This window comes from Chinchilla lanigera, unplaced genomic scaffold (genome assembly GCF_000276665.1).
Source record: "Chinchilla lanigera isolate Chin_1 unplaced genomic scaffold, ChiLan1.0 scaffold00018, whole genome shotgun sequence".
Taxonomy (NCBI): domain Eukaryota; kingdom Metazoa; phylum Chordata; class Mammalia; order Rodentia; family Chinchillidae; genus Chinchilla; species Chinchilla lanigera.
In genome coordinates, this window is record NW_004955419.1 from 693,059 (window position 1) to 702,036 (window position 8,978).

The window sequence follows — 8,978 nt, forward strand, 5'->3', positions numbered from 1 at the left end:
CCTGGCTCTGGAGGGGAAGATGGTGCTCTGCTCAGTCTCCCGGCGAAGCTTGCTGTGTTGGCTTTCCTGATGGGAACTCGGCTTTCCTCCTCATCAGAAGAGCTCGGGACCTTACTGTCACTGAGGACGGCTGTGGTACTTTTCGGGGGAGCTCTGGTCCTTACTTTGAGCATTGCTTTCTGGCTCCAGTGCAGATCCCTCTGCCTGCTAGCACAGATCCTTCATCCTGCTGGCACAGACTTTCTAGCTCCTACCACTGACCTTTGGGCCTTCCCAGCGCAGATCCATGAAACAGGCCTGCGTGAGACATTGTCGTGGGCTCTAGGCCTCCAGTTGGAGTTGTAGGGAGCATCGTTACAGGCTGTAGGTCTTCAGCTGGAGTCACGCAGGACATTGTCATGGGATCCAGGCCCTCAGCTGGATTCTTTGGTCTTTAGTGTATGGACAGATGTTCTGCACTCTCTTTTGTATATGATTTCTTGGGTGACTATTATAAATAATCTTATAAAATATGTGTCCCTTATTATATTGTTCCCCTTGCAAAAACCCCAAACTACAACACACAGCAAATCTGTCCAAAAGTAAATCCGACTCCAACAGTCTGTACCTTTTGCTTTTATTTCTTCTCAAAAATGTTTATTTTTTGGTTTTTTTGAGACAGGGTCCGGCTAGGTAGTCCAGGTGACTGTGAACTCACAGTGATCTTCCTGCCTCAGCCTCCGGAGTGCTGGGATTATGCACGTGCACCACAAGGCCAGGCTTGATTTCCTTTCTGGAAAAAAAAAAAAAAAATGCTTGCGCCTGTGTTTCGTGGGTGGTGGAATCAGAGGTGAAGTGGCTCCTTTTGGCTTTCCTGCATGTGTGTAATGCTTCTGAAAACCCACACGTCTGCACTTATAATAAGAAAAGGGATTTCCACTTTGCAAGAGGAAAACAATACGAGCGCCCTGGGCAGCACCGGTGGGCTGACCTCGCCAAGGCCCTGCTGCCACGGTGGCCCCCTGCTGCCAGGGACGGAGGTGACACAGACCCATGGCTTCCTGCGAGCAGAGCCCGGGTCAGTGACGGGAGCGCAGTCAGATGCTTCCCGGAAGGCCCAGGTCAGCGTCGGAAATCAGCTGCTGTGTTTCCTCCGAGGAGGCCATGAGGCCAGAGGGGAAGGGATGTGGAGGAGGGTGGGGGTGGGGCTGGGGGGCTGAGCTGCTGCTCCCCCTTCACTCCCCTCTGCCCTTCTCCACCTCCTCTGCTACTGGGGATTTTTAAAATTTTAAGTCACGGGTGGTTGACACCTGTAATCCCAGCACCCAGGAGGCTGAGACAGGAGGATCTCCATGTGTTTGAGGCCAGCCTGGGCTACACAGTGAGTTCAAACAAACTGGAATACATAGCAAGAACTTGTCTCAAAACATAAAGAGGGCTGGGTGTGTAGCTCAGTGCAAAGGCCCTGAGTTCAATCCCCAGTACCACCACCACCAAGAAAAAAACCTGCATTCAACACACTAAGCAGTTCCAGCTGCAGATAGAGCCTGGACACCTTCCCCTGACCAGTTGTAGGCAATGCCAACACTGGTACTGATGCTGGAGGCACCTTCTGCAGACCAGGCACCTATCCAAGGGCCGGCATATATCCACGCTCGTCACCCTCCTAACACCCTTAATGATTCTTCTATCCACATTTTCCACATGGGGAAACTAAGGTACGAAGAGGTTCAGTAACTCACCCTAGTTGACAGAGGCCAATGTCCTGCTTGTCCAGTGTCCCCATGAGCTGTCATGGCTGGTTTGTTTGCTTGTTTTTTGGGACAGGGTCTGGCTATGTAACAGCCCAGGCTGGCCTCAAACTTATAGCGATCCTCCTGCCTCAGCCTCCTGAGTGCTAGGATTCCAGGCATGTGCCAACATGCCCACTTGTTTTAAGTGCTGCAAGCTTGGGTCTCTAAGAGGATCTAGAAAGGGACCATCCCACTGGATGAGGTGGCACATACTTGTGATCCCAGCAGTCAGGAGGCTGAGGCGGGAGGACTGCCGGGAGTTTGAAGCCAGTCTGGGCTACGTAGTGATTTTAAGGTCAGCCTGAACTACATAGCGAGACCCTGTCTCAAAAATAAGTAAGTAATTAAATAAATAGAAATTTTATGTCTGTTTTACAAGAATGAACAAATTGGAGGAATATGACTACAAGACTTCAAAGAAACATCTGAAAGTGTCTACACCAAACTATTAACAGAGTTTATCTCTGGAGTGGGGGTGGCAAGCATTACAAAGGACAGGAGATTTTTCACTTGTTTTTTGCAGTCTGGAGAACTGAACCCAGGACCTTAGGAAGCCTAGGCAGTCACTCTACTGCTGAGCTACCCACCCGGCCTGGCATTCACTTTTCAAACTTTGCTTTCTGTAACATAAAATTGTGTAATGTTTGAAGGTGAAAATGATGAGCATGTGCTGCTCCAGTTGAGAACTTTCTTTTCAGTGTGTTACTGTTACAGACTTGCCTTTCAGTATTCCTTTAGCTGCATGCTGTAAATTTTGGTAGGTTGTGTTGTTTTGTTTTTGTCTTTTTGAGACAGGGTCTTGCTATGCAGTGCTATGCAGTTCAGACTGGCCTTGAGCTCACTTTGTAGTCCAGGCTGGTCTCGAACTCACAGTGATCCTCCTGCCTCACCCTCCCAAGTGCTGGGATTAGAGGTATGCACCACCACGCCCGGCTCTAGGTTGTGTTTTTATTACACTTGTCTCAAAATAATTTCCTAATTTCCTTTGTGGTTTCTTCTTGGGCCCATGGATTGTTTAAGAGCTTGTTATTTAAACCGGATGTTGTGGCACACGTCTGTAATCTCAGTACTGGGGAGGCTGAGGCAGGAGGATCAACCTGAGTTCAAGCCTGAGCTACACCATGAGAGCCTGTCTCAAAAAACCAAAGAGAGAAGAGAGAAGGGAGATGGAAGAGGGAAGGGGGGAGAGGGAAGAGGGGGAAGGGGAGAGGGAAGAGGGGGAAGGGGAGAGGGAAGAGGGGAGAGAGAGCATGAATGCCCTCATAGTGAGTGTTGAGTTCAGGTTTAGGATCCAGACTGTGAGGATTTGAAGTCAGCTCCCTCAGTTACTCCCCAGGTGACCTTAGGCAAGATGATTCCAATGTGTGCCTCAGTTTCCTCACTGGTGAAATGGGACCTAACTCAGAGGACAGTTGTGAAGATCAGGTTCCCTGCCCTACACCGCACACCTCAGCTTATGTGCCCCTGTCTCCTGGGTTAGCGATGACCGGTCCATAGGGTTGGGTTGCACATTCGTTTGCTTAGTCATTCAACAGTCACTTGCCGGTCCTGGTTACAGGCAGTAAAAAACCTTGATAAAACCCTGATAAAACCTTGCTGTTAGCCAGGCGTGGTGGCGCATGCCTGAAATCCCAGCACTCCGAGGCTGAGGCAGGAGGATCACTACAAGTTCTAGGCTAGCCTGGGCTACATAGTGAGACCCTGTCTCAAAACAAACCAACCAAAAACCTCACTGTGCCTTTATGTGCTTATCTATGGAGGGAGACAATGAGGGCACCTGGGAAGACTGCTATTGGCATTTCTGGGGTCTCAGGAACACAGCCAGCCTGGCTCCAACAGCCAAACTTTATGCTGTTTAGAGAAACAGAGGATGTAAGGGCCAGGGATGTAGTTCAGTGGCAAAGCGCCTTGCTTGGCAAGTGCAAGGTCCTGAGTTCGATTCCCAGTATCACCAAAAAGAAAAAAAAAGAAGAAAAGAGAAACAGAGGAGGAAGACGGAGGCTTTGTTTTGCTATGTAGTCCAGCCTGGCCTTAAACTCAAGATCTTCCTGCCTCCGCCTCCAGAGTGCTAGGAGTACAGCCATGCACCACCATGCCCCTCCCCTCAGGACCTTCACAGCCACCCACAAGCTGAGTGGTCAGCACCACTGCACCCTGGGGCTGCAATGCCAATTTCTGTGATTTCCACTTCCACAAATGCCGCAGGACCTGCTGCCCACCCTTCCTCCCAGCAACTGCACAGTGCCTGGCAGGCAGCAGCACTGCCGTTTGGGTTTAGCCAAGCAGTGCTCTGCTAAGCATTTTCCAGGTACCCACTCGTTCACTCCTGAACAACACCCGGGAAGCAGGTGGTTCTGCGTTAGAGATCTGGAGACAGCAGCCCAGAGAGGTGGAGTGACTTGTCAAAGCCACACAGCAGAGCGGCAGAGGACCGTCAGTGTTTGTGGAAGGAAGGAAACGGTCAGGCACAGGGTACTGGGGCTCCAGGCCTGGGACACAGAATCAGAGCAGGGCCCCCAGCGAGCCCCGTGTTCACTCCTCCCTTGCCTCAGGAATGGCGACCAAGGTTTGAGAAGGAAGAGCCCCAAGGTCACACGGGAGATTACAACGCAGGGTTCCCAGCTTCCAGCCTTGTGACCCTGGGAAATGGAGACACACAGAGGAAACCTCAGCAGTGCCACGGGAAGAAGGTGAAAGGGACGAGAAGAAGCAAGGGTGTGCTGTCCGCCTGTAATACCAGTGCTGGGGAGGCTGAGGGAGGAGATCACCTGAGTTCGGGGCAGCCTGGGCTACATAGCAAGGCTCTGTCTCAACAAAACAAAAGAAAACAAAACAAAATGAGCTAAGACCAGGAACTGTGACTCCGCATTCAGCCAACAAACAGAGCTCCACAGGGCGGCGGGTGCAGGTGGACCGGGCGGTGACCTGCGCACACCTCTGCTGGGTAAGCACAGCCCGATCACTGGGGCAGAGGTGCTGGGCCCCCGCCAAGTTATGTAAGCACCGCCGCCGCCGGCGGGTGGGAGCTGGGAATGGCCAGGCGCCAAGTGCAGCCTCAGGAGGCCACTTCCAGGTGGCCCAGCGCAGTCTTCCCGCCCCGGCCACAGAGCCCAGGGACACTTCCCGGATGGGACCCCTCAGGCTTTGGGAAGCCCCTCCGGCCTCCTTCGTGGCTGTGGTCTGACCCTGTACAGATGAGGTTCAGCCAGACCCCACTTCCCAGGTGGCTCCGGGCCACGGACCTCGTGACTTATGTAACTGTGCGAGCTGAGTGTCATATCTCCCTGGTACAGGTGAGGACACAGGAGGTGAAAGAGGTGGATGACTTCCTGGAAACCACAGGGCCAAGGAGTGGCAGGGCTGGGATCTAAACCCAGGTCACTTCTTGGCCAACAGGTAGGCCCTGGAACTGTGCTGGGGAAGGATTTAGATATTTATTTTTCTGTGACAGTCCAGGCTGGGCTTGAACTCACCGTATAGCTCAGACTGGCTTTGACTTTGTGGTGATCCTCCTGCCTGAGCCTCCTAAGTGCTGGGATCACAGGCATGTGCCACCTTGCCCGGCTTCATAAAGTATTTTGAAATCAGGCAGCTGGAGAAAGGAAAGGTAAAGGAGCAATGTTCCTGATTCCTAGAGGGAGGCAAAGGCCCTGTGGGAACTGGCCTGGCCTAATCACATCATCCTCTCCCTAATACCTTCCATGGCTCCCTATTACCTTTGTTTGTTTGTTTGTTTTGTGGTACCAGAATCAAACTCAGGACCATGCCAGGGGCAGTGGCACATGCCTGTAATCCCAGCACTCAGGAGGCTGAGGCAGGAGGATCATTGCAAGTTCAGGACCAGGCTAGGCTGCAAAGTGAGCTCAAGGCTAGCCTGAACTAGATAACGAGATCCTGTCTCAAAAAGATTTAAAAAAGAAAAAAAAAAGGACCTTGTGCTTGCCAGGCAGGCACTTGTGCCACTGAGCTATGTCCCTAGCCCTACTACCTTTAGGATAAAGTACAACATCATTAATAAGGCCTACAAAGCCCTCTTGTGGGGCTGGGCCTACCTCCCTTTCCAGCCTTGCCCATGGCTCTGGCAGCTCTCTCCTGCCACGGACCAGCTCAGGGTCCTCTCCACCAACTCCCCTGCCTCCTGGCTGACTTCTACCCATTTCTCAGGGTCAACGTGCATGCCACTTCCTCAGGGAAGCCCACCCTGATTGCCCACACTAGTCCGGCCCCCACCCCCAAGGTGTCTCACAGCTGACATCACGTGGGCCACAGCTGTAGCTCCAGCCCCTGGCAGATGGTGTGATAGACACCTGCGAATCAAAAATGAACGAAAGGCGTGAATGAACGAAGGGCCTGGCAGACTTGGAAGGTGGGGGCGGGGCAGACACGGGTGAGGACAAGGCGGCTGCTGGGTGGATCTGCAGGTATACCAAGGGCAGGAACACAGGGCAGGGCCAGCTCCCACTGCCTGAGACACAGGCAGGAAGGCTGGGCCTTTGCCCTGTTGGTGTTTGCACCAGGTTTGGAGAGGCCTGCAACACAAGCCTTGATTTAGGAAGGGAAAGCTAAACCAGGCGTAGTGGCGCATGCCTATCATCCCAACCTTGGGAGGCTGAGGCAGGAGGATCCCCACAAGTTCAAGGCCACCATGGGCTACGTAGTGAGTTCAGGGCCAGCCTGAAATACATGGCAAGACCCTGTCTCAAAACAAGCAAACAAATAAAAGAAACCCGAACAAAAAAAGAAGATAAAGCTGGCGTTGGAAGTAAAGGGGAAGCTGGGTAACCCTGGGGAAAGCCATCTCTTCTCCAGATGGGACACAAATAGGGCAAGCATACTCGTGTTTTGGCCTGGGCACCTGGCCTGAATTGGCAACATCAGCCCCACGCCCTCACATGCACTTGGGGATCAAATCTGTCCAACAGGGGCTGGGGATTTAGCTCAGGGGCAAAAGCGCCTGCCTGGCAAGCGCAAGGTCGTGAGTTCGGTTCCCGGTACCGGAGAAAAACAAAAACAAACAAACAAAAAAAAATCTGTCCAACAATCCCAGGGGCTGCAGCACTGAACAGATGAAGAAACTGAGGCTTGGAGAAATGAAGTTACAAGGGCCTCTCTACTTCCTGCCTAATGAGGAGTCTGTATGGAGTTCCCTCCTGGCGCCAGCCTTCTCTCCCAGCCCTGTCCAATATGGTCATCACTAGCCATGCCTGGCTATTTAAATTTTAAATTTGAATGGTTATTTATGTATTTATTGAGACAGAGTTTCCCTACGTAGTCCAGGCTGGCCTTGAATTTATTATGTAGCCCAGGCTGGCCTCGAACCTGAGATCCTCCTGCCTCAGCCTGAGACGGGAGGCTGGGATTACAGGTGTGCACAACCACACCCGCTTAAATTTGAGTGAAATTAAAATGAAAACTCAATCCTCAGTCACATCAGCCTTGTGGCCTGTTAGCATCCCGGGCAGTGCAGATACGGAACATTTCAGTCATGCACAAAATCCCATTAGACGGTGCCGGTCTAGACCACGGAAGCACACAGGCCCTCAGATTGTCTTACTGAATTCTCATAACAGATAGGTGAAGAGGGGTCAGGGACTGATTCAAAGTCACACAATGAGTCACAGGCAAACGCAGAACTCAAGCCTGGACTCCTGACTCCCCACACAGTGCTCTATTGAAGTAGATCACGCCTATCTCTTCGCTGGGGCTTGGTTATGGGCTGCTGGGAGACCAAACAACACCACACACCCAAGTCTAGGGAGAAGAAAGACTTTAAAGGAACAGCAGCAGATAGCACCACATGCAATAAACTACTACAAAGAAATAGCAAAGGGAGGTGGTACACACCTATAATCCCAGCTGAGGCAGGAGGATCACTGTGAGTTCAAGGCCAGCCTGGGTTACACTGTGAGGTCAAGGCCATCCTGAACTGCATAGCGAGACCCTGTCTCAAAAAGACAAAAAGGAGGGGCTGGGGATTTAGCTCAGCGGCAAAAGCGCCTGCCTGGCAAGCGCAAGGTCGTGAGTTCAGTTCCCGGTACCGGAGAAAAACCAAAAAAAAAAAAAAAAAAAAAAAAAGAAAAAAAAAAAATAGTGCTACTCCAATTTAACTTAAAAATGGACAAAGGATGTGGACAATTTATAGAAGAAATTCAAATAGCCAAAAATATGAAAATGTAAGAAAGGCAAGCACTGTAGGGTAGCTTTTGTTCATTTTGTTCAAACAGGTAGGTAAAGATGGAGCTAGGTGTGGTGGTGCGCGCCTGTGACCCTAGCACACCGGAGGCTGAGGCGAGAGGATAGCAAGTTCAAGACCGTCTTGGGCTCAGTAGTGGAGTTCAAAGTCAGCCTGGACTGCACAGCAAAAGTCTGTTTCAAAGCAAAACTACACCTGGACGTAGTGGTACATGCCTATAATCCCAACACTCAGGAGGCTGAGGCAGGAGGATTGCCTCAAGTTTGAAGCCAGCCTGGGCTACACAGTGAGTTCAGGACCAGCCTCAACTACATAGTGAGACCCTGCCTCAAAACAATACAGAACAGAACTTGTCCAGCCTTTTTGGAAGGCAACTTGGCAGCACCTCTTTCTCAGTGGCAAATATGCAAATTCCCTTTGACTCAGTAAACCCTGGGCCGGAACCCAGGGCCGCGGTGAACTGTGACTCCCTCCTCCCCTCAGTGAGCCACGGTCAGCTGGGCAGGAGAGGGCGGCTGGCGGATCAACGGGAGCCTTGTGCACTTCGCCGCCGTGGGAGGCTCAAGGGGGAGGCTTTGCGGGGGAGCGGGGAGGTTGTTTGGAGCCTTTATCGCCCGGTGTGACCCGCTGATAGCAGCAGCGAGGAGCCGGGCACACATCAATCAGCCTGGTCAGCTGCCACTCTGGCTCCGCAAACACCCCGAGTCCAGTCACCAGTGAATCAGCGCCCACTGCCCTTGGCCGGCAGGTTGGGAGGTGACGCGGTACGGCATGACTAACCGTGCGGCAGGCTCTGCGCTGGCGCGGGGTGACGGAGAGTACAGGCCAGCTGGGTAGCTGCCCTCCGTGAAGTGGGCAAGCGACATTTCCCGGGCCTACCTCAGTTTCTCCTTTCTCTTTTTTAAAAATTCAATTATTTACTTATTTATTTTGCAGTACTGGGGATTAAACCCAGGCCTTTTGCAATGAGCTACATCCTCAGCCCTTTTATTTTTATTTTTATTTTTTTTTTT

At 51.8% G+C, this 8,978-nt stretch overlaps 1 long non-coding RNA gene across 2 annotated transcripts in view; it reads right to left on the reverse strand.

Annotated features, from left to right (window-relative positions):
- Positions 1-608: 608 nt before the first annotated feature.
- The window catches only part of LOC102019806, a 13,313-nt gene continuing 4,943 nt past the window's right edge, over positions 609-8,978 (reverse strand). For both annotated transcript variants that reach the window (XR_260595.2, XR_001233563.1), the window contains exon 3: positions 609-772. This is a non-coding gene — a long non-coding RNA (uncharacterized LOC102019806). The remainder of the gene's footprint in view (positions 773-8,978) is intronic.